The following is a 25,940-nucleotide window of genomic DNA, read 5'->3' as shown; positions in this document are numbered from 1 at the left end:
TGATTTTCCCTGGAGGGCCTTGGAGGGTTGGCCTGTGCACTGGGGGAGGTTCCTGGACCCCAAAGCAAGAAGCAAAGCCACCTGATGTATGGGACACAGGTAGGCAAGGCCAAGGCAATGCTGCAGGATAGCAGTGAAGCTTCACCAGTTTTACTGTCTCTGTCACTCCTCCTGCTTGCAGGAAACCGGAGGGATGTCCAGCAGCGTGCGTCACCACTTATGACAATCAATAGCTGGGATTTGTCCAGAAAAAGAGCAGCCAAATGCATGTTCCTTCCCAGAGGTTTATTCAGGGGATGCAAGGAGTGGTGTCAGAAGAAAGCTTGGTGAATGTGTGTATATAAACATACATATGTATATATAAACGCATATACTCACCTGCTTTTGCTTTGCTGTGCAGCAGCCAGTGCTCGCTGCCCCATACCCCGCTCCCTCCATCATTTTAGTGATGCCTACCCCAAGGGGCAGGTGCGATGTAGACCCACCTCCCCTGTGGGGGTCAACGCTTCCTCTCCTGCTCAGATAACTCTGCCGGTGGAAGGCCCCTTGCTGAAGAGAAATAATATAAGCCTCATGTCACTGATAGTTTTAAAATTATAAAGGAAACCTTCCATCAGTGGTGGCACAATTACCTTCCCATTTTCCTGCTTCACCTCATTAAAAGGAAAATGTTACAATTAAGGCACGGGCAGGAGGAACAGATTAATGTTCTGTTTCTAATGCATTGATGAATCGGCACTTAGTCAAGGGGCTTAAAAATATTAAATCCTCGCAAGAGCCATCCCAAAGGGGAGCGTTTCTTGCTGGAGGGGCTTTCTCAGCACGAACTGGTGGCTGTCACTTATGCTATGTATGTGTTGTGCAGCTCGGTTTGTGATGGGAGTGGGGTTTGCTCAAGTTTGCCTGCTGGTGCTCCACAGGGTGGTCGCACGCTCCATGGGAAATCTTCTCTAGGTGTTCCCCTTAACATACAGTAACTTATTTTTGGTGTGCATGGGGTATTGTACATATCATTGGACATCATCTGTTCTTATTCTTGTTTTTCCATCCCATTTCTCTCCTTTTGGCATGTCTTCGTTAGTATCATGGCTTTATTCTGCCAAATGCAAAATTGCTTCAGGTTTTTACTCTATTTTTCAGGCCAGGTCCCTGTTGCATGAAGGGAGAAGTGAGTAGGGGATGGGTCATTCCCAGTCCCCAACCCAGAGCTGTGTTGCCTTTGGGAGATCCCTGGGCCACCTCTGGAGCCACCTGGAGAAGCAGCGTACACCTTCATCAAATGACTTGCTCTTCTAAAACTGCTTCAAGGGGGGCATGAAAATCTGCACCCATTTTCAACATATTTTAACACAATTTCAAAGCAATTTTGTGGCCTTGAGCTGAGACTTGGGGCCCGCCGTGCCCACGTTCGCTACACCGCTGGCAAGTCTCAGCCCTCCTATAATGAAAATGTCACTAATTATAAATATTTAAAGGGATGCTTATTTTTATATTTACTACCCTGACCTTTATCTATTTGGATTTTTATTTTACATTTTATGTGGCTTGCCTTTGCTTTTCCACAGCCATGCGGTGCCACAGAGCAAGAAGCACTGCAACAGCTCCAAGATCGCCGCCACATTATAAATACGCACACAGTACATACAATTACAGAACTTTAATGTCTGGTATAATTACTGTCTGCAGTTTGCATTAATGCTCAGGGTGATATAGTGAAGCAAGCCGCTCAGACACTGCGAGATGCACGTCCCGAGGGGCAAAGGAAAATCATCGCTTGCGATCCTACGATTAATTATTGTGCTGCGCGTGGAGAAGCTGAGGTTTTCCCAAGCACTTCTTGTGCCCATGGTTGATTGAAATGCCTACACAAGAACAACACTGCTATGCATAGCCTGCGGGCAGGGCTGTGCTTTATCATCAAGCAAGGGTCCTCAATATTATTCTTGTAATGCTGAAAGGGAAAATTGAGGAACACAGCAGGAATAAGGAGGAGAAAGTGAGCGTAACAGGTTGAGGCATCTTAAAATATGATGTGTGTTAATTTGCAGGACTTCCCCCATGCATCACCTGTCCCGGGACCTGGGAGGTGAGCTGGAAGATGCTGGGGGTTCATCCTGCTCCAGGATTTATCATTACTGAATTCCTGAATTGAATTATTGAATTATTGCTGAAGCTCAGCAGATCCACAGCGGCACCTGGATCGCAGCATCAGGGATGCTCCAGGCTGAGTGACAAACCCTGGGATATTCCTGTCCTTTCCATGCCATGGAAGGACAAGGACAGGCAGTGCCAGGGGGCTGGGGACAGGATTTGGCTGAGGAACCCAACAGCCATCCAGGAACAGAGGAGAAGGGAATTCCCCAGAGACTGGTGTTTGGCGGCTTTACCCGAGCCCCATGGAAGGGAGGGACAATGGAAGAAATGAGTTAATAGGCTTGATTGGACCTTGCTGAAAATCGGAAAAAAAAAAGGTGAAAAAGAAAGTGCTGAGGCGGCTTTCTGTGTCTTTGAACTTTAGGCTTTGAAAAGAGGTGGGGAAAATCTTAAGGAATTAACGAGGACAACTGGGAAATTACTCAGGAGGAACTTTCAGTGCTTTCAGCTTGGAAAGAAATAGAAAAAAAAAACACCTTATATATATACACCCATACAGACATATACACACATACACATATATAGACGCTTCAGCCAGCCATTAATCTTCACCTCTGATTTTTTCTCACTCTGTATTAACGGCTGGAGCTGTTGACAGGGCGGCTGGGGAGGGGGAGTGCTGCGCTCCCCCCACGCTGGGGGCTGCGGAGGAGACAGAGGCAGCGATGCCGATAGCCAGGGCTCCCTGGCAGCACTTGCTGAAGCTCAGCCTTGATCAGAATAAGTCTCCTTACAGGAAACATCAACTTTTTGTCAAAAAAGCCTGGAGATAAATATTCTTGGATGAAAACCTATAAAAAGCCCAGACTGACAAACTATTTTTTTAGGCACTTCTTTTTCTCCCAACAAGAATATATCTGTCAAGAGAAACAGATGTTCTCCATGAAAAATCTTCTTTAATTACAAGTCTGTCAAAAAAAGGCGAGGTAGATTTTTTTTTTTTTCTTTCTCCGAGCCCATTAAAATGTATGTGAACGGCCAAGGTTTTAAAGCCACGGCTCCTTCCATAATACTGTATTTAAATGAAAAGTTTCTCTGTTGAGCAGGCTGAGCAGAAGCAAAGCCACAAGCCAAAATGTAGGGAGACAGTCATGCAGCCAGTGGGGCCAGGTGAGCCGAATCCCCCCTCCAAAGCTTAGGACTTTGGCACATCATGCCAAATATCACAGAGAAAAACAAAAACATTCAAGTTCCTGTGTTCCCAGGCATTTCTTTAAACACTGCACTATATTTTCAAGCCTTCTCTTCGTGTGCCCAGTAAATACTTTAGTTAATACCTTCGAGCACTAACCAGGAGTCCTCACCTTTTCGGTGCTGGTCTGCTCGCCAGGAGCCTGCAGACGAGGGCAATGTGACATAAATGTTAAAAGAGGTTTCTCCTGAGGCTGGCACAACACGTGTTATCCAGGGGAATAAAGTTCTGCAGGAAGTAGGAGCGGGAACATAAGGTTGGTATTTCTTTATTTATTGGTTCCAGTAATTGGCTAGAATATGGCTGAGCAGTTGGATGAAAATAATCAATAGTTCTTGTCCACTAATGAATGATTTTCCAGCAGTCGCTAGTGTAAATAGGTTTCATTAAAACAGCAAATCCTCCCAATCAAGAAAATTAACGAGAGCTTATGAAACCTATGAAATTGCATGGGTCTGAATTTCTGACAGCAATGACAAATATCCGCTATTGTTATTTTTGGTAAACAGATTTTCTTTTCAATTCTCAGTCTTGTCACTTAAATAATAACAATACTTAGCAAATCCATTATTCCTTTCCCAGAAATGTTCATGTGCTTCAGGCCTTAAGTCTGCAAACCGTGTCAGCCGCCGGCCAGCAAAAGGCTCCTTTGCCGAGCAACCCCCATGCTCGACCACCGCCCTCGGAAACGGCGGTGATCCGAGTTCAGCCTTCAGACGAGCTGCTTCGAATCAATGGAGCTGTTGCTTTTCCTGACTCCCGGGAATAACACGGTGTGGAAACAACCCATGGTTGGGTCCAAAACAGAAAACTGAAAAAAATTATTGGTTTTGGCCAACCTGGAACATGCCTCTTTTTACCTTTACATTTTCCTAGAGGAAAGTGAAACTCTTCATCCACAGGTCCAAAAAGCCCTGAAGCCACTTGGTCAGACATCTCCCAACATGTTTTCTCAGTTTCTCAGTTATTGCTGGATGAATCAGAAGTTCTTCAGGGAGCAGTGAGGACGTTTTTGCAAGTGGCAAAACCCAGGTTAAATCTCAGTGGCTGAAAAAGCTCAATTCCAGTATCTGCTTCTTGCTCCCAGAGGAGATTTCTTCTCCTTCTCCTTCTCCTTCTCCTTCTCCTTCTCCTTCTCCTTCTCCTTCTCCTTCTCCTTCTCCTTCTCCTTCTCCTTCTCCTTCTCCTTCTCCTTCTCCTTCTCCTTCTCCTTCTCCTTCTCCTTCTCCTTCTCCCTCCTTCTCCTTCTCCTTCTCCTTCTTCTCCTCCTTCTCCTCCTTTTCCCTTCTTCTCCCGTTCTTCTTTCTCTTCCTTCTCCTCTTCTTCTTTCTCCTTCTCTTCCAGCTCTTCTGCCTCCTCCTCCTTCCCCCTAACTCACCATCTCCCTTTGGTCTCCCCTCCCTTTCCTTCTCCCCATCACACATCACATGGTGGATGCAGGAGGCTCTCAAAGGCAAGAGCAGGCTTTGGGCACCATTATCCACACCAGCAGCATTGACCAGAAACCAGGGTTTCAGCCAGGAAATCGTGTTGGTAATCCCCTTCGAGGAGGAGCTCCCATTTTTCAGGATGGTCAGTCCTTGCAGGATGTGGATGAAAAGAGAAAGCGTTTCATTTGCTCTTTGGAAGCTGGAGCTATAGATCAAGACCCGGCTCATTCCCCTGAAGGCTGGAAATGGTGTTTTTTTGTTTTGTTTTGTTTTGTTTTTTCAAGAATTGAGGCTATACTCTGTGAAAACTAAAACAGTTACCTACACTTTCATCTAGAGGTCAGCAGTAGAGATTTTTCTCCAACAGCTGGATAAATCCAGGCTGGTAGGGCTGCTCCTTCCCACTCTCCTCGGTTATTGCTTTTTATTACATGAAGGGTGAGGAACAAGTAAATACCTCCTCTTCCCATCTTTGCCCTTGCTTGTTTGCACAAAGCAGCCAAATGTCTTCCTGCTGACGCTTGGGACCCAAGCCCTTTTGGTGGCCATGATGTTGCTCTTTGGATGCCACGGTCTGGATGCAGATGCTCAGGGCTGCTTATTCCTAGCAGATGGCATAGAAAGGTTATTTTTGTACAGCAAGACACAGACTGGTGGGGACGTAGACCTTTCTCTACCATGAAAGAGGCAGCCCTGCACCTTGCCCACCAGGGTGGTGGGTTGTCCTTCTTCAGAGCCTTTAGGGATGTCTTGTCACCAAGCCAGCACATCTTCCTCCCACACATCACTTGTCCTGCGCTCCCTGTGGGCTGGTCTGGGGAGACAGCAACCTCTACGTCAGTCGCATCCTGCTCAAGGAAAGCAGCTCCTGGTGTTTTATGGACACCTCCGAGATGCTTCTTCCCAGGCCCGTAGCTGAGGACAGGTCCTTCAGCCCTTGAGATGTTCCCTGGGAGATGAGTGGCTCAGCCAGAGCCTCACAGGCTCCACTCTGCATCTTGGAGACTCAGCTTCACCACCATGGACATCCCAGGCTGCTGAACCTCTCCCGGTCCCCACTCCTCTCACCTGGCATGGGTGCCACGGGACTGGGCTGCCTTTTGCTGCCTGATCTCAGATCTCTGGCAGGAGGGTTTCTGAAACCACGCTGCACTCCTGCGTCCGTGAGCCTGCAGCTGTAAATCCTGTGCCTCTGCCATAAGCGGTGATTGAGCCTGTCTAGCTTAATTTATTCCTTCAGAGCCCATGCAGTTATGGCAGAGATGATTGCCTGCTCAAGGAGCAGCGCTTGGGATGAAATCTTTCCCTCTTGAGAGCTCTGCTGGAAAAACACCGCAGCATTTGTGAACCACCAGCATCCATACGTACCCTGTATCCTTGCCTGGACACTTTTCTGTGACATCATCATCCCTCCTCACCTCCCTTTCTCTCCCTTCCTTAATCCCTTTTCTCTCTGCTTCATTTCTACCACTGTCCCCTACTGTTCGGGCTCCTCATTAGGTGATGGAGCAAATCATGACAGCGATGCTGCCGACTCAATAGCTCCTTGGGGTGCCACCTGTGCAGCTAGTGGCTGTCCCACACAGGCACCCAATTTCAGGCAGCAGAAGGGGAAAAGGAAAGCATGGTATAGGCGTGCATTGAGCAGAGATTTCAACCCCACCTTGGGGTGATGAATTAGGAGCTTCAGTGGTGTCACACCCCCATGGACCTGCCCTTCCCAGCAGCTCCATTACCAAATAGCCCAAATTCCCTACCTGGGACCCAGAGAGGGGCTCAACTTAAGCTGTGGGTGCTGAGCATGAATAATTTGTCCCTGGGGGAAACCCCCCCATGCGCCCCCGGCCCCTGCCTCGGTGTGGCTCTGGAGCCCAGCGAGAAGTGCGCTGCGTTGTTTGTCACCTGAAGCACTTGAAAAAATTACACAAATCCATCAAAGTAATGAATCTTCTCAGTGGTGGCAAACAGACAGAGACAGACAGGCACTCAGCCGAAACAAGTCATCTTTAAAAATTAATACAAAATAAACAGCTGGCCTTTTGCTCCATTTCCAGGTGACAGCTGCGTGGTTTGGGCGAGGGGACGGGCTGGGGATGGGTGATGGCTCTCAGGGGGACCGCATCCCTGGGGCAGGGACGTGTCCGCCTCCGTGTCCCTGTCACTGTCACGGTGTCACCTCCATCCTCAGCAGCATCTGGCTGCTCCGGGAGCGAAGGAGCAACACAGCAGTCGATGCTGCATTATGCTGATGACTGCTTAAGAAATAACCAAATTTTCAGGAGCGCTGAAGCCTCATCACCTTCCTACAGCCTTGTCGGGCTCCTGCCAGCCCTCGCAGCTCTCGAATCGGTTTGTCTGCCTCTGATGGAGCTGGTATGCTCCTTAGGGGACAGACTGCGCTTGCTCTCACGCCTGCATGCTGCTTCTCACAGTGTGGGCTCAATAAATAATTAATAGTGGTGCTGCTGCCTCCTCCAAGCTTTCATTTCATTACCCAGGTATAACGTATCTATCTATAAATGTGTGTATGTGTGTGTGCACAGATATACATACCTCTCTAGGCATTCAGTGTATACACGACCAGCACACAGACCGAGAGGTGATGGGGGTCCCGTTCCTGCTCCCACCCCATCTCCTTGTGCTTGCACCCTGCTCCAAAGCCTTGGTCCTGTTCTCAGCTGAGGCAGCGCAGCAGCGAAGCACATCAGGATGGGGGCTCCTGCTTCAAGCTGCAGGAAAAGCAGTGCATACCTGGGGAGGTGCAGAAAACAAAAAATTGCCTCAAAATGCACAGGAGCTGACCAGAAGGTGGTGGGAAAAGATTTCCTGAGCCCTTTGCAGCAAACAAGTCAGTTTTCATTTTCTCCCTTTTTCATTTTTTTTCACAAAAAAAGCCCATCAGTGGGGAAAAAAAATCAAACCCAGCTCTCATTTGAATAAAAACCCAGAGAAATTTAGTCATTAGCTTACTGGCAGAATGAGTTTTAAGTGGGCTTCTGTACATTTTTAAACATTCTTGTTGCTGCTTGATCCCAGCATTGCTGCTTCTCCATCGGCCACAGTCCGGCCCCTCCGATGGTCCGAGAGGCAGGAAAGCAGCAGAAGGCAAACTGCTCTCGACCATAAGCATCCCTCTTCTGCTCCAGCCGCTCCCATCTTGAGGCTTTTTTATTTATTAGCCTGCAAACAGGCGGGCGCGCCGGTACCTGCGGGGCTGCCCTTGCCCTGCAGAGAGCGCGGGGCTGGAGAGTGGGGAGAAAGACGGATGGATCCTGAATTGAGTCGAATTTATGGGGCTCCGTGATTCCTGCTGCCGTATGTCTCCGGGAAATGACACCACCACTTCAGGAGCAGAGATTAATCTGAGCCAGCAGGAGAAGGACAAAACAAATCATCTACTGCAGGAATCTCATTTGATGCCTGTTAGTAAAAGCACCGGGATGAATGGCTTTTGTAAAGACCGTACTGCAACATGCTTTTTTTTCCCCCTTTCCTCCGTTGTTCTGCAAATTGAGGTCTATGAGGTGTGTGGCGGAGGCAATCCCGGGGTTGCTTGCGGGCAAGGTGCAGGATGAGATGTTTCCAGGAGTTTTTGCGCTGAGGCTGGATGAAACGCAGAGTGTGGGATGTAAGAGCAAGAATGGAGCTGGAAGCCAAGCTAGAGTCGGGATGCTATGAGTGTGCACAGGGATGGGGGAGAGGTGGACACATCCTCACCATGCCATATATCAAACCCGCTGCTTTTAACCATGGGATCACCTGAAGGTCAAGGAGAAGCAGCAGGTTGTGAGGAAGGGACTGCAGGTCTCCGGGGACAGCACGGCCTGTGCTTCCAGGGCGTCACCTCCATACGTCCAAGGAAGAAATCCTTTACTGAAAAAACAAAAACAAAAAAAAACATTAATTCTCAAGTTCTGCAGAAAATGGGGTCAGGGCAGCCTGCAAATCCAGCCCCTACAAACCATCCCAATGATGCTCCTTATCCTGCCCAAGCAGCCCAGCTGGATGCAGCCCCAGGGCGGCAGCGGTACCCAGCGCTGAGCACTGCTCCTGCATGATGCTTCGTGTCCCAGCTCGATACAGAATCAATTCAATTGATCTTTTTTTTAAGGTGCAGCCTCACAACGGCTGAGACTGTGTAAGATGCAGCTAAGCATGCACTTCCACAAAATAATTTGTCAGGCCCCGCTGTAGAAACCTAATGACGGCTGTAATTTATTGCTGACAGATGATATTTATCACAGCAGCATCCCCTCTTTCTCTTTCTCTGTCTCGTTAGGAATGGCATCAATAATGTTTATTGTAGCTTTTAATTTTTTATCGTTGGTATTCTTACCTGCACTGATGATGGCTGGCTGGAGATGAGAAAAGGCATTAAAGCAGACAGAGGCTTTGATAAGTATTCGAGGGTGAATAATGAAGTTAGGAATTCTTCCTGCATGCTCACACTGGGTGTACATGGTGGTGGAGCACGCCCCAACAGCAAGGAAAAAGTGGGGTGTTTCCCCCCAAAAACCTCACCCACTGAGTCCTTCTACCTGTGCAAGGTCTGCAGGGATGCTCAGAGCTAGGAAAAGCAGTGGGATTACCCCCAAACACCTCTCCCACAATGGTGCTACAAGCAGGAGCATCCTCTGCAGCGCTTTCCACCCGCGCTCGTCTCACTGCTTGGTGCACAGCCTTGCAATCGAGAACACCTCCGAGTAAATGTTATTTACTTGTTTTTTTCTGCCCAATTTGCCATTGCCCCGCCACTAAATGAAGCTCGGCATTCCTCGATAGATGTTTGCATTTTGCACACAGCCGCTTTTCACACCTATTAAGTGATGCCCTGGTTAAGCTGAAACCCGCGCGTGTTGGCAGTTGCTTCGCTGCAGGGGGTTGCTCGCTGCCTTGCTTGAATTTTCAGGTGTTTGGACGGGCTGACAGCATGACGCCCTCATGAAAAATGGTTTCGTGCAGGCTGTACCTCGCCATTGAACTTGCACCGCTCCGATTATCCCGCACCTGATGCCAAGGGGTCAGAGGACTCGTGTCCCTAAAAACAGCTGACCCCACCATGCCCCCAAAGTTTTCCCATTTCCCCATTTTCTTGCACTTTTTGCTAACTCTCAAGGAAATGTGTTGCAACAGGTTTTGATGCCCTCTGAACCAGCGGGACCAATGCTTCCCAAAGGGAATTCCTTCTTCCCTTTCCAGACATGAATAATTACCAACCCGGCGGTTATTTTAGCACCATTATAGGAGCCTCCCAGACTAGCTGGTCATTTACCGATTAGATAGACGTTGCTCACATTGTTCATAACTGATTACAGGATTGACAGTTTGGCTTTCACCCAAAATTCAGAGTTCCAACTTAGCATAATTAAAAGTGAAAGGTGGAGCAGGCTGGGGGAAGGGGATAGTGCCTGCTGACGATTTAGCTAACGCTGGTTTTATTGATCCCTGAAAAGCCTCTGATGTTGCAGATCACTTTTTATAGGGCAATAAAGTTTACGGCTTGGGTTGTCTGGGGGGGAGTAACTTCTACGTGTCCCCGGTGGCTCTGGGGCGCTGGCAGAAGCCATCTCCTGCGTGGTCCCTGGCCTCTGGGAAGGCAAAAAGCAGGTCACCATTCCAGAAATTTGGATTTGCTGATTTTCTACCCAGAATCCCCACCCCAAAGCTGGAATTTGATATTTGTCTTGAAATCAAAATTCCAGAAAAGCAATGATGATGAAATTAGAAAATTAGAAAGTAATCCCTCCTGTGTCACAGTGCAAGCTTTTCTGCTCACAGAAAATATTATTTTACATTATTCTACTTTGCACTATCCCATCCCGTCCTTCTACCAAACTCTTTCTTAGTTTACCCCACAAAACTTTGGAATTTGTAATGCTTAATATATCCATAGCCTTCCCTGCATTTATTCTCACAACACCTCTCTGCTGCGGGCTGGGATTGGTAACCCCTAGCAGCACAAAACAATCAAGCAATTTGTCCACAGCAATAAAAATTACCCACAGCAGGAGCAAGATGGAGCTTCTGCATTCTCCACAGCCAGCACGAGCGATGCAGCAGTCGGCTCTCGGTCTGCAGCCCGGGGAATGTGAGCGATGGGGACAGCGAGCGGCCGGGGGCACTTCGGGAGGGGGCTGAGGGCTTTTTTCTCCTCCCAGCCCCTCCACACCTTCTCTCTGACTGCTGCAGTCCCGATGTGCTGGCGGAGCTCTGGTTCCCGGCCCTGTGGCTTTGAGCTCATTTGTCAAACCCAGAGATCTTCATGAAGGGCTGTTAGCAGAGCATTTACTTCCCATCTCTCATCCTACCCTGTCATCACCTTCCTAGATTAATTAAGGAAAAAAGACAAGGCATCTTGCCTCCCTTTTGTTTCTCCTTTCCCTGCTTTTTTTTTAACAGCCCCTTCTTCTCCATTCATGCCCTGAGCACTGCTGAAGAGCAAAACAAGCAACACTCAACAGTTCCCTCTTCCCTCTTGTGGATAATATATCTTTTTTTTTTTTTTTTTTCCTATGTCTTTGTGAGTGTAATTGGTTTGGTGAGCTTTGTCCTGACCATCAATCCTCCCCAACAGCCTCAGCTGCTAAAGCTAAGCCAGGAAATCTCCCCAGGCCATTGACCTCGGGCTGCTGTAGCGCTCGTTCCAGACTTACAGCCCCAGACCAGGGGCTGGTGCCCGGCCCTGCAGCACACCAAGGCTGCACGGTGCTGTGCGCCCCAGTTCCTACGAGTTAAAAAACAGGATATGGTTCTAAGAACAAGGTGTTTTCAGACAGCAGGGACACTGGGAAGTTCTCTGTGAAGGACTCTATGAGCACCACCCTCTTCCCCGAACTGGCCTTACCCTCTCGTGCCCAAGGAGGCTTTGTGTTGGCTTCTGCTGTGCCTCTGGAGAGAGATGGGGACAGGTTTTCCAAGGGTTCGCTCGGGTGTGCTGGCAGTGGTCCAGGGGGGTTGGTCGGCCAGACCCAGCTGTACCCGTGTGGCTTGGTTTCAGCCCTACCTGCAGGCACAGGTGACTTGTGGAGGGTCCCTCCAGGCCCGTCCTGGCTTCTTCATGTGCGGCTGAGGCAGGAGGGCTTTCTCCTCACTAGCAGGGGCCCGACCCGGCTCGCTGCAGCCCATGATGGTTCTTGGAGATCTTGCAGGAAGCCTTCAGTGGGCAGCCAGGGTGCTCCCATGGGACATCACCCCCACGGCATGAGAGCTGCCATCACTGTCACAAAGGCTGCCCTGGCTCCCTGCACTAAAGCAGGAGCCTACAGGAGAGGGGGAAAACATCCTGGCCCCTTTTCCCTGCTCTCCCAACGACTCATCTCCAGCCCACTCAAAGCAACGGAAGTCTCTCCCTGACTTTGCTGGACTTCAGAGCCAGCCCTGCCTTAGTGCAAGCTTGATCCCATGGCTTTGTGAAGCCATCAATCTCCATCATCTCTGTAACCCCAAGCCACACATGGTATAAAGATGCGAAGCAGCAGGTCCTCAGCTGATGCACATCAATACGGATCTCCCATAGTCGGTGGAGTTAACTTACAACCAGCCGGGGAGGTAACCCAAAATGCTGCTCGGTGGAGCAAAAGAAATTTCTGCAGTAATTAGATCTGGAGCATGATTACCCAAAGGGAAACAAAAAACAAATGTGGGTGACAGATATTTCCAGGATAACTGCAGTTATTAATGCTTTTCTCTACCAGTGACAGGCACCAGGGATTAGTATTGCCTGAAAAAGTCTGGTTTAGTGTGGGAAAAAATGAGGGCTGGAAATGAAGCAAGTAGAAGGCCATATGCTGCTCGGTGTGCTCAGGGGGTCCTGGGAGGATAGCTTTAGCCAAAACAACAAAAGGCAAGTATGTGAGGCATATGTGAGGAGAAACATGAACCTGTTGCTTATAAGTTACCAGTTTAAAAGAAAAAAAAAATTAGGAACCTGCTATTCTCTATTGCACAAGTTCACCCTGAATTAGTGACCCTATTTGTGAGTGCCCATCCACCGCTCAGCAGTCCTGGGTGATAGAGCTGGGTCTTGGGATAAACATCTTCAGCTTGGCCTGAGCATGAAGCCGTGCCTGCCCTACTGCCTTGTGTTATTTGGGTGGTAGCACGAAATATCAGCCTTCCATCACATACCGTGGAGCCTTTTCTTCTGTGTTTGCTGCAAGAGGAGACGTCCTTCCCAGCCTGAGGATGGTGGGAAAGGCACGGGAAGAGCTTGCATTCAAATGAGCTGGCCCATGGCCTTGCTGCGCAGCTTGGGCAAGCAACCACGAGCTCAAAATGCGAATAAAAGCACAGCTGAGAGCTGTGTGTGGGCTGCTAAGGGTATGGGAATAGCACGGGCTCAACCACCCTAGGGTTTGCCGTGGGGTGTGCACACTTGTAAACATCTCCCTCTGCTCCGAGAGCGTCAGTCAGCGCGGCTGGCTACCGAGAACCATATGGGCTCCCTGAAAAGCATCAGGTCCTGTTTTAATAAAAGGTTTGGAAGCGAGTACGGCTAAAACAACAACATAGGCTAGGCATTAAAATGAGGACAAGGACGTGCTTTTTTTTTTTTCTTTCCCCTTTCAAATGTAAGGAGTGCTGACATTTAGGGAGTAATAAGATTAATCCCTAACATGGTGATTTGCCAGTAAGTGCAATTTGGAGCAAACTGTTTGTGTTCTGCCGTCTGCCCTGGCTCATCCCCAGGGGTGCTAGCAAGGGCCTGGCCTGGCAGGCAGAAGGTCCACCCAGCTCATCATCCATCTCCTCCTGCAGCTGAATGCTTTGGGGAAAGCACAAGACCTTTACAGCGGGCAGCTGCACGATAACCTGTCCACAATGAAGCTGAAATTTAAGCTTAAAATCAGATATTTAAAAGACCATTCAAAATACATGGCACCATCAGGGCTCCTAACCATAATTAGTCTTCTTGGCTGCTGAAAAGCCACTTTTATCTTCATTTCTCCTGTGGATTTGATTGGATGGGCATCTCCTCAGCTGGAGTATATGCATGGGGTAAGGCACAGTGAAAGCCCATGTACAAAGTATCCCACCTGCATCGCTGGAGGACCCACTCCAGGCTGACGAGGTGACAAGAAGGTGCAAGATGCTCCTGGGGAGGTGGGAGCAGCCCTGGCTCATGGCATCAGCACTTGGGATGCAGACAAAGGAAGGCAAATTTAAAAATGGGAGAGAAGAAACACTTTGGTGTGCTGGGAAGGGGGTAGCTGCCACCAAAAATACTTGAGCTGGATAATCATCACCGTCTGGCTTTTTGGGGTATTACTAACCACCATAATCTGACCTTGTCCTTGGGCATTCCTCCATAGCAGTGCCATCACCCATAGCAGACAGCCCCATCTGCTACAATGTCTTATTCTGCAGGCTGTCTGGTTTATTCCAGCTTTTGAGGCATTTAATGGTGATTTGGCTTTTTTTTTTTTTTTTTTTAACAATGAGATCAGTTTGACACAAATTGACTTTTGCTGCTGATACTCTGGTTCTCCACAGGACACCTGGCTTGGAAATATGGGAAGACAGGACCAGTGTTTCCCACCTCACAGCTGGGCTGGCTTTCACAAGCTCTGGTAGATGAGAGCGTTTTTTAAAAGTGCCACTTACCTCCCTTCTGTACTTCAAATTGTCTCGAAACATCCCTCCAGGTACTTAGGAAACACCAAATCCTGGGCTGAAGGAAAAGCACTCCTAAATCCTGCAAGACAGTCACCAAATCCAAACATCTCACAAAGAATAATCAGAACATCACATAAACACTAAACCACAATGCAGAGAAAGACAGAACCCTGTCTTCCTCACTCTGTGCACTGCTTTTGGTTTGGTCCTTGGTTGGAAAAATTATCCCCCAGCTGCTACCTAGCAGAGCATTTCATTGAACATGGGGATTCCTATCCTATCCTATCCTATCCTATCCTATCCTATCCTATCCTATCCTATCCTATCCTATCCTATCCTATCCTATCCTATCCTATCCTCCCCTTTAGAAAACTGTGATTTGCTATTTGACTTGAAAACTGAACATCTTTGGCTAAACGATAACAAAATATAGAAGCTGGTGGGTGTAAACTGCTGGAACCCTGATCTGGTGTGGCTCTTTTTAACCTTAAAAAAGGAAAGGAAAAATCCCACAAACAAACAAACAAATGCAACTCTTCCGCATTTCTATCACCCAAGATGCGGATGAAGAAAACTCAGACAGCTGGAAAGCTGCATCGAGGTAGGAGCTCCTGGAGCTCTTCCCATGGGAAGGCAAGATATTTATTTAAAGACAGGACTGAATTCCAACAGACACAGGGAAATGTCAAAATATTGCACAAGCAGGAAGAGGAACGAATACAATTGTCTCTGCAGCCTATGCATAATGAATAACTTATCGCCCGGGCAAAGCAAAAGTCATAATAAAGCAAGTCAAAGGAAAGCACTGCTAAATCAAGTGTTTACAGAGGGGAATAGCACTTCGTTCCCTGGCCAAAATGTATTTAAGCAGATAGTGTAAACAGAGTGCTGATAGGGCAGGTAGCAAAAAAAGCCTAACGGAAGGAGGGACAGCAAGAACCGGGCAGCAGCTGTGCCTTCCCCTGACCGCGGTCAACTGCACGCAGAGCATCTTGCCTGAGGGAGCTAGAGGAGGGGCTGGTGCTGCTGGTGCCAACCTCCCTCCAAATCACCAGGGAACCATGACAGTAAATTTAGGCTTAAAACCTCATTTTTGAATGGCTGAAGCCAGGTGAATGCCCACCCTCCCGCGTGCAGCGTGACTGATCCGCAGTAGAGCCGGCATATGATGAATTAAAGCCGTTGAAAATACCTGCTTGAAGCCATGTGAGAACTGCTTTCCAACAGAGATGCATTTTTGGGATGACAGCTGCATTCAGGATTTGTTTTGGAGATCACAACTGAAATCACCTAGAATTAAATTTTACTGCGGTATAGAATGGTGTATTCCTACCAATTCCCATTACAATGCCTTATACATTGCTCTTATAAATTTATTTTCTAAGCATAAATTTTCAATGGGAAAAAGTTTTGTTCAGCTGGCTAAGATTTTCACTGTTCAAAATATTAAGAGTACTGAATTCATTAAAAAATTCTTTTCAATTTTCTCCATTTTTTCCAGTTACTTCAGAACTGGCTGAGTGTCTAAAACAAAACAGAGGGAAAGAGATGATTTTTTCCCCCATTAACATACCTTCTCTTTTTTTTTGTGCAATTTTTGTTCTCCACACTGCACTTGCTTTCAAGTTTGCATCCAGCCTGCGAGTCTGTGCACTACACATGTTGCCTCTGGGGGTTTCTTGGCTAGGACCCTGCAGAGTGAAGCCCATGTACAGGTGTCCCTCTCTGCTGGAAGCTTGTTTTGGGACGTGCAAATGGGAGAACAACTGGCTCACGGCGAACCGCATCTGCCTTTCCGCAGAGTCATGCTGTCTGTGTGCTGACGGCACGCCATGGATATAACGAAGATGAATGCTGCTGCACGCAGTACTAGAACCCAAAATAGAGTCCATGGGGGTGGAAGTTTTTTGACCCTTTGACTTCAGTGATGGGGATGATAATGACAAGAGCAGCACCGGTCTCAGCTGCTTCCCATCGGCTCCGCTCGGTGGAGAGGTTTCGGCTGGAGACTTCCCAGCTGCCTGGCATTTGGGAGGATTGCGGCGCTGATCGAGAAGGGATGAATTAAAGAAAAAAAGAGAAACCGTGATGAATTAATCCTTCACCATGGCATTAGCACAACCCCGCACCTCTCCTCCTCGTCAGCGGTGAAAAATGCCTCCTCTCCGCCAACAATTACCTTGCTTCGGCTCAGCCCTTCCAGCGCTGGCCCGGCGGTGATGGATGAGCCCCGGCCCGGCCCCGCCGCCGCCGCCATCTGCCACCCCCCCACCGACACCCTTGTTACTGCATCATGGATCAAGGGCAAGCGGGGGAAACGGTGGCAGTGATAAAAAAGCGCCTGGAAAAGCATGAATTAGCCAAGGGAAGAGAGGAGATGAATGAAAAGGCGCAGGGCAAGGAAAAAAAAAAAAAAAAGAAGGAGATGGAAAGGCAAAAGGGGATGGAGCTGGGGACAACCTGGTGCTCGTCCAGACCCCTTGCTGCACCCAGCTGGTCACTGCAGTGAGCCAGGAGGTGGGCGATGCTCGTGTAGGCTCAAGGGCTTTGGGGATGAGAAGGTGTGTAGTCACTGCCAAGCTCACCCAGGGACCAGCCTCCGTGGTGCCTGCAGGACAAGGCCATACGTCCCCGGTGACACAACCCTCCCACAGGCAGCTCCTCGTCTCCTCCTAGGAAAGGAAACCGAACCAGGTACAGTGAGTATCTATTACCTTACAGCAAGGGGTAAAAGCTCTTTCCTTTCTAAAGGACTTTGGATAACTGTAGGGTTTATCAGACTTGATATTTATCTTGGTAGCAGGAAGCCAAACATCTTCTGTGGATTCCTCTTGTTTTGTTCTCCATAGGGATGCACTAGGATGTCGGTGAGGGGGAAGCTGGAGGAGCCTGGTAAATCTTTGCAAACCTCCCTTCTTCCTTAAGGAGAGGGAGATACAAGCCTCTGTGAAATCATGGTTTCGCTGAGGGAACTTTACCAGGCTGGGTGGAGAGCTTCCACCTCCAAAGACAGCAGACTGGGACCTGGTTGTCCAGCCCCTCCCTGGTAATTTTCAGTCTTATCACGTCTCTAAGACCTGCAGCTTGGGAAGCTCTGCCTTAAAGCGGAATCATTTTGGAGGGTAGCTGGTTACTTGCACTAAAAGCTCCGGATTAAATTTATAAGGGTAATAAGCCCATTTCACTTCACAGGTTTGATCCCAGATTTGCCCTGTGCTGCTCAGGTCAGAGGAAGCTTTATGTTTGAGCCGAAATCCTTCTTCAGTCGGAATTTACAAACAAAAATAATACAACAGAGGAGAGGCTGGGGCTTATAAAGATGCTCTGAAAATGCTCACACAAGCAAAAAGGGACCCACAAGAATTATTCTCCCCACGCCAGCTATGCCAATGCCCAGGGCACCGTCCTTGCCCCATCTGTCAGCCCAGCTCCTGAGACTGAACAAATCTCATTAATGGTCGTCAGATTTTGCCAGCGCTGTACAAGGGCCGTAATACAGCGAGCCTCTTTAAAATCAGAGATAAACCATTCTCTGTTTCAAGACACCCTGGATGCAAGGAACATAAACAACAACCGCTCAGGGATGCTGGAGAAAGGGCAGGCCAGCAGCACACCAGTATCTTGCTTGCATTAACTGTTGGGATGAGCCCACGTGTGAGCAGCCAGCGGCAATAAATGATCATTTCCTAAGTATGGGTGGAGAAACAAGCTTTCCTCAACTTAAAGCAACCACCAGCATTAATGCATTAACAATTAAGAGAAGATCCCAATTAGCAGAGATAGCCCTGTTTGCAGGCAGAAGTAGCTGGGTTTACTCTTTGCCCCTTCCATTTAAAAGTGGCTTTGGCAATACTGCTGTGGAGGAGGCTTCCAGGCACATTCGGCAGCCCCTGCAAGGCCAGGACTGGTGGTGGCTTCAGGACATCCAAGGAAAAATCCCAGAGGGAGAAAAATAGGGGTTGGTCACAACCAGAATACATAGAGTGACAGAATAACAGAATGGTTGAGGATGGAAGGGACCTCCAGGGGCACACTGGGTCCAAATCCCTGCTCTAGCAGGTACACCTTGAGTGGGTTGCCCAGGGAACATTTTCCCAGGAAGCATTAATTTAGGAATAGTGAATTAAGTGTCAGGAATTCTTCATTCCAAAAAGCACATTTTGGAAAAACGTCCTCTGAACATTGCACAGGTTCTGAGTAATTTTGTCTAGGAAGGATGTGTGTCTCAAACTAAAGTTTGGGAATTGACCAAAAGAAAACAGTGGGAACAAGGAGAGAACTAGTTTTGCACATGACGCTTGTTTTTAATGGCTCCTAATTTTGGCAAGCCAACTTAACACTTGTAAGCTAAAATATTAACTTTAAAATAGCAAAAACACTCTCCCCCTCCTTCCTCCTCTTCCCCCAGTCCCTTTCTCACACATTTTTTTCACTAATAGAAAGAGCAGAATAATCTAATTTGACGTTTTGGGATATATTCCCCGCAGGAACTGTAGAAATGCCACCTGCTACCTGCATGCTGGATTTGATCACAAATCAACAGCACCCAGTGCTGCACAAGATCTCTTGATATTTTAATGGCTATGAAATACCTGGCCACTAATGACAGCACATCCTGAACTGCACGCATTTTTTAAATGCCAAATGCCACCTCGCTACTTGTATGTCTTAATGGCACCTCCTTCATTATATGAATACAAATAATTAATTATATTCAGTGCAAATGGCTCCAAAACCTTGCATTTGAGGCTTGGCTCCTCTGCGAGTGCAGAATTATTCCTGGGAAGGGCACTTAGTGGCTATGTGCCCCAGCTCCACGCCATTCAGCTGCCCAAGGGAGGAGTCTTGCTCGCTCACAACCTACTGACACCGCCTGCAGCCACCGCACCAACTGGGCAGGAGCAGCTCAAGCCTTCTGCTGAACCCAGGCACCTCTTGACATGCCACGAGCACCCAGGAAGGCTCTTCTGAGCACCTGAATTGTTGATTTGTTGCTTCACGTCCTGTTCTTTTAGGCACACCTGACCAGTAGCCACAAATACGGGGAGTGGGGGGAGAGAAAAAGTAAAATTTCACAGCTAAATACAGTGCCAAGACTGATGCTAGTACATCAGTGAATGTGACAATAGGGAAAGACAAAAAATCGGCCAGTGTGGCCGTAAGAGACAGGAACTTGCTTCACTCATATATTATGCTGCTGCTGCTTAAACCACCAGGTACTGGCCCTTGGCTGGCTGCTTTGCTCTCAAGGAACCAGAGGTTGAGTGGCTGGGTACTCACCTAACTCCCGTGGCAGGCTACGCAGCCAGCTGCAACGCCATCAAATGAGATCCCCACGCTGTGGTTTCTGCACCCTCGTTGGCCATGAAACATTTGAACCTGTGCTGAAATAGACAAGTTTGTGCTATTTTGCTCAAGGAGCCACAACCTTTCTGCTCCTGGCTGCATGGCTGGAAGAAGATTGGGTACAGCTTCCAAGGGTTCAAACTAGGGAAAAAAAGAATGAATTTGGTATTATTGGTTTCAGCCCCAGTCTCAGATCCGGGAAACACCATTCCACCCTGAGCAAGCACAGTCCTGTCTGGAAGCAAAGAGATGTCAAACGATGTATTCAAGGGAGACACCAATTTCTGGGGCTGCAGCATCGATCTGAAGGGATGCTCCCACACAGCACATCCACCACTACATCTTTGGACTTTGCTGACTTTCCATCACTCCACTTCTCCGAGGACCTGGAAGAAGCCCCGAATGCACCTCCCAGTGCCCTAGGCTCTTCTGACGCTGGGAGAGGAGCATCTCAACTGTCTTTGGGCCCAGCTGTATTATAAGCAGTGCCAGAACCATTCACAAGCCTTCAAAGTTTCCACATGCTTATGTGAGCAAATATTTGGACTGGAAGTGCTGTTAGTCATTATTTGCAGTTCATTTTCTCGTATTTGTTCTGTCTTCTAAATAATAAAAAAAGAGAAAGCCAAGATGACAGCTCACAGCATTCACATCCAGCAGCAGAAACAACACCTGTTTTTTTCGGCAAACACCTTGGTTACACAAAGGCAGCCTCTGCAGCTCCCTGGGTAGTGCTGCAGCACAAGCAGCCTGTGCCAGGCAGGGATTTGCCCCCTTGCTCAGAGCCACCAGGACCAACAGCTCTGAAGGGTCCTGAGCATCCAGGGTGAAAACCCATGCTGTTGGCCTGACTTTGCTGATGCACAGAGGTGTTCTGGATTTACACCCCAGGGCACAGAAACAAGAATTATTTTCCCTGGGTTGTTTTTTTTTTTGGCCTCGCTGGGGTTTGGGGGCTTTCTTGCTTCGTTGCTATTTGGCACCTCATTTGGAGGCCTGATCGTGGCAACAGCTGTTACTCAAGCTCGGGGCTTAGCGCTATTAATCATGTCAGGAGGCAGCAGCATTACCTACAGCAGGACATAGTGCAGCTGGTGGCAGGCGTCTGCAGAACCAGCCCCTCGACATGTTTGCCAAGGGAGGGTTTCCACCTGCCTGTGTAAGTGCAAGGCTCCCTGGGCACAGAGGCATGAGAGCAGCTATTCAACAGCGGAGGAGCTCTGTGGCAGTGCTGGCATCCGAACTACTCAGGCATCTTCATCTCAAAAAGCACCCCTCCAAAACACCTACAAATTACAACTCCAACAGCCTGTTTCTCTGCGCCTCCGGCTGTGTTGAAAGCAATACGTCCCGAGACTGGGCAGCATCTACAGGCGAGCCAGCACTTCAGTATAAGTAAGCTGCAAAGAAAGCATGGTGTTACTCCTTTTGGCAAAGGTAGTGACTGGGGGGAGCAGGGGAGCCAGGACGCAGGCCTGCATCTGGCACCTTCTGCACCAGAGTCATTACAGCCATCCTGGCACCTTACTTCCAACACGAGTGGCTAATTTCTGGCTGCTTCCACAGGAATGGCTTGTTTAGTCCCAGAAAAATCTAGACGGAAGACAGATTTGTGTCTAGCAAGCATTTCAATTCTAACAGAAGCCCCCGAGGCAGAACGACTCCCCAAAAGGCACCTGCTCCCTTGGACCTGAGCCCACTGGGAAGACCAGTGACATAGGTGGCTACAGCACAACCCTCCCAAATGCCACCAAAGCCCTCCACCTACAAGGAGACTTTCAGGGCTTTCTGTGGTCGCTTGTAGAGATGGAGAAAGGATCTCATTCTGAGGAAAGTGTAGGCTTACTGCAAATGCTCGTGCTGAGAACAAATGGGGCTTTCTGCGGAAATGACTTCAAACATCCTTATTGACAAGGAAAGGAGAATAATCCCAAACTGGTGGAAATGAGTGGCCCAACAGAAATAAAGTTAATGTAACATGGCAATATCCCAACCAGCCTCTATTTACCAGATAGTCTCTCCTCTGAGTCATGCATTGATGTGACTATTAATAATGCACTGTTATAAAAATCCATCCTTGTAGGAGGAAGGATGCTGTCAAGACTCGAGCAATTTCTTGTTTTCAGTGAAATATGGGTAACATTTGTGTTGTGTTTTCAATCCCTCTTTTCAGGTTATTTTCCATTTCCACTTTAATAATAATCTTTAGGCCTAAAATAGCATCTTGCTTTTACAACCAGAGTGACCTTTTATGTTACGTGCTGATTAGCAGGAAACAAACAACTTGTTCAGTTTCAGGTTGACAACAGATACTGCTGCTTTCGCCTCAGTGGGTTTCACCAGATTAAGTTGGTCTCCACTGCTTCCAGTCTGCTGATGGGGAAACTGAGGCAGGGGGCAAGAAAATCACCTACTTGGCAATGTCGGCCAGCTAGGAAGGGGTCTGGGAGCAATGCTGGTGTGGTTGCACTGGTTAGGGGATGTTGTCCTTGGGAAGAAAATCTGAGAACCCTGAAGAGTGTAATTCACTTATCGGTATTTTGCAGAATTCCCACCCCTTGCAAAATAGCGAAAATTGTAGGGTTCTTCTGAAAAAGGGAGGCTTCTCTCTCACAGAGAATTGTTCTAGGATTACAAAAGTACCTGTTTCTTCCAAAAACCCACAGTTTGCCATTAATGGACTTTGGTACAGCACCAACAGGACATTTTTTCCTCAGGTTTCATACTTTGGTTCATGTACGATATTTCCTTTTCCAGCTGTCATAACAGTTCCTCTTAATTTTGTGCTTTCCAAGAGCATTTGAATTCAGTGGGGACTAAAGCACCAGGTAACACTTGCCTTTAATATTAATAGCTACTTTTTATTCTGGAGTTACCTGGGTTAGTTTAGAGAAGAGATTCTCCATGGTAAAGCCCTCGTGCTTTGTTTCACAATGGACTCCTGGAATATTTCAATATTCCCATCTCCTTGGGCTGCCTCTTCTAAGAACCCATATTAACATTTCCCGAAATACTATTGGAATTATGTAGTAACTTCAGGCAGGCAGGATGATTTTCCTGGCCAGCTGTAATTAATGCCCTGATGATTTCCCCCCTAAAAGTCAAAGCAGTGCCACATGAAATGCCCAAACCTTTTGAAGAAGAAATACTCCATTCACCCAACACACGCTTCAGGGCTGATACACAGGGAGAAAAGCACGCTCAGCATTACATCTACAACCTTAGTCAGCCTGTTGCTTCTTAGATACCAACCCACGCCTACAGGGAGCTCAGATTTTCTTGATAGAGAGTTCAGGGCTATCCTTGAAGTAAATGATACCTGAACACGGCTCTTGCCTCTTCCGAGCTGCAGCCTAATGCTGGAGAGCAACACAGTAATGACACTGCTGTACTGGAACAAACAGATGAACAGGTGACCTCGGCACGATAAGCTGCTGCTCCCAAGAATTCAGAAATCTGTGAAATCAGAAAAGCAGACATAGTAGCTTAAAAAAAAAAAGTTATTAAAATAATAATTAAATGCTGCATTCTCCGAAGGACAAGAGGCCAAGGAACAAGACAGAGGGGTGACTCATGCTGGTAGAGCATGATGGCCATGTTGATCAGATCTTTAACCAGTTCTTGGTCTGCTCAGGATGCATTTTCCTGTAGGCATCCTGATTTAGCCAACAAGGCTTGGACAGGCAGCTGCAGCTCTTTGCCCATGGGGCTCAGCTGCGGACCCTGAGCTGAGCAGCTGGGGCCCACAGGAGGTCCAAGCCCTGTGCACCCACATCCTGTGGCTCTTGGGGAGCGGAGGGCACTCCTCCATTATGAGAAGTGATCCAAGTTCTCTCAGTGAAGCCTTTCTCAGACACAAATGGGTTTAACAGCAAACAAAATGGAAATTTCCAATCTGCTGTTGCCCATTGATGAAAGAAAATCCACCCCACCACACACCCCGAAACAGTTTTCCACCCCCTCAGCAAGCCCTTGGGCTGGAGACAGAGTGAAAAAGGACAGTTGGAGATAAACATCTATGTGCAATGCATGGGCTGCCTGAGATGGTTTTTAGGACTAACAGGGTGATCTCAGGAGCTGTGTGACTGCCAGACTCCCAGCCGTGCAGCGATACAAGGCATATTTGGAAGTTTTCCCACCTGTTATCCCCCCCCAAGCTGCAGTCTCACCACTGCTCTTTTTCCTCTAGGTGTCCCCTACCTTGCTTGTAGAAGTATGATGTGAAGGTGAGGGAGCCCGCTCCTGGTACCCAGAAGGGCGAATTGAGCACCATACGCCAAGCTGGTGCGCATCCCTTGGACACAGCCACCCGGACACCATGAGAAAAACTGCACCAGGCTGCCCCTGCTCCTCCCTGCTTTACACTTAGCCTCCAGCATGAATTAGCAAAGTATGGATTTTTTGTTATTTAAACAAAAGTTCTGCAGTGAGTAAATAAGAAAGAACATCGTGCCAAGTGACCCTTGCATGCATTTTAACTCCAGGAACGTATCTGGAGTGAGTTAAGGAGCAGTCAGGTCAACATTTATGCCAGCAGGACTAAACCAGCAGTAACTTCTGATCAGGAGAGGGAGGTTGATGACACCGAGGAGCCAGCATCAGGGCAGAAACTGCTCAAACCAGATTAGCCGGCAGCAGGAGGGATTGCCGGCCTGCATGCCCAGCTCCAAGCAGCGCCCTAGCTCAGATGAGTATGTGCAGATCAGTGCTGCATCGTGGAAAACGTACTCTTATCTCCTGGCATGCATCCCCTGACGAATCAGCCTGAGGTCCTGAGCAGCACCCACTTGCACAGCACTGGTGTTGCTGCTTTGAAGGGCTGCCAGAAAGCCCTGGAGGCCTCCACACCCCACAGCTATGGTTAGCTGTGGTGACACCAGCGGATGGAAGTCACCTTCAATGACTGGATGCAAGACAGCCTTGCAGGGTGCAGCTGCAATATCTTCTCAGCCTCATCTAGCTTTCCAAGCAGCAGGATCTAGCTTCTCATCTGCCTCTCCTTTGCAAACAGACCTATTCCTTTTTTCAAGCGAGAGCAAGAGCCACCAGAGCTAGCAGATGTCTATTTTCTTTCATGGTCAGCATTTCTCCAGGCTTAGGTCTCATCCTCTCTCAACATGACAGAACACGGCTGCCTCTCCTACTTCTCCACCTCCTCTGCAACAGCTTCATCCTGGCATCACGATTTCCTGCCAGCCTTGGGAAAAGCACCCTGTGTCCCCTAAGCCTCCTTTGAAGAGTGTGCCTGGAGGGACCTGAAGAGCTCCCAGGGACAAAGTGGTTTGTCCCACCTCAGCCTGTGGTCCTCCCGGCTGCTCCCAGTCCCACCCTGCAGCTGGAATGGAGCCGAGCCCACCCAGAAGCCAATTGCCTGCACTGATGCAAGTGTTAATTTTCACCTATGGTAAATGCTCCTTTGAATAATTTATTGGTTATTTATTCTGCCTGAGAGGAAGGTCGGGCTGTGCATGTAAATGGAAACGCTCTGCAAAAGCTACAGAACAGTTTAACAATGATCAGTAGTTCTCAGCTGGACCAAGTTTTAAAGACTGACTGATGGAGAAGATCTGACACGTGGTGTTCATCTCAGGTCAGACAAGCTTCACCTACGCTGCTTTGCAGAGGGTTTTCCAAAGCATGCCTGACGTGCATCCCCCGTCCCTGAATAACCTGACGTCAGCAGTGTCCCCTTCTCACCACCACGCCCACAGAGGTGGAGAGGGCTTCTCCACCCTTCAACAGACAGCTGACTTGCACAACACTGAGGTTAAGGCATGCCAAGCCCTCTTTTCCCTCACCACAAGCTTGTGTGCCTCCCTGTTCTGAGCCAGGGCTGCTGCTCTCTGACTGTCATCATCTTCACACAGGGGACAGCCCGAGCACCGCCCTGAATAGGCAATGACAGGAGGGAAAGAAGGAGCAAGAGGCTAGAAGTGACATGAACCAGACACAGCTGCAGTGAAGGACCAGCAAGCTTGCCCATAGATGCTGTCACTGGAGAAGGTCCCCAGCTTTGTGGTATGATGAGAGCTAGGCAAATAAGCGCCTCCTCGATTTTCCAACCATTCCTGACAAAAATGAAAGCCCCCTCCAAACTTTGGTTCACTAAAAAACAGCAGTACTTTCTACTTCTTGAATAACTATATTTTAATGCTTTTTTGTTTACACAAAACTGATATTATCAATCATTTGACAGGACAGCG

At 48.3% G+C, this 25,940-nt stretch overlaps 1 long non-coding RNA gene across 7 annotated transcripts in view; it reads right to left on the bottom strand.

Moving 5' to 3' along the window:
- Positions 1 to 555: 555 nt before the first annotated feature.
- The window catches only part of LOC308199770, a 143,609-nt gene continuing 118,224 nt past the window's right edge, over positions 556 to 25,940 (bottom strand). For 3 of the 7 annotated variants that reach the window (XR_013954930.1, XR_013954933.1, XR_013954934.1), the window contains 2 exons: positions 10,780 to 23,193; positions 556 to 8,644 (listed from right to left, as the gene is read on the bottom strand). This is a non-coding gene — a long non-coding RNA (uncharacterized lncRNA). The remainder of the gene's footprint in view (positions 8,645 to 10,779; positions 23,194 to 25,940) is intronic. The other 4 variants (XR_013954929.1, XR_013954931.1, XR_013954928.1 and 1 more) reach the window with 3 other exon arrangements.

This window comes from Anser brachyrhynchus (assembly GCF_964034855.1).
Source record: "Anser brachyrhynchus genome assembly, chromosome: 9".
Lineage (NCBI taxonomy): Eukaryota > Metazoa > Chordata > Aves > Anseriformes > Anatidae > Anser > Anser brachyrhynchus.
The sequence above is the reverse complement of the archived record's forward strand: the minus strand, read 5'-3'. Positions and strand labels throughout refer to the sequence as shown.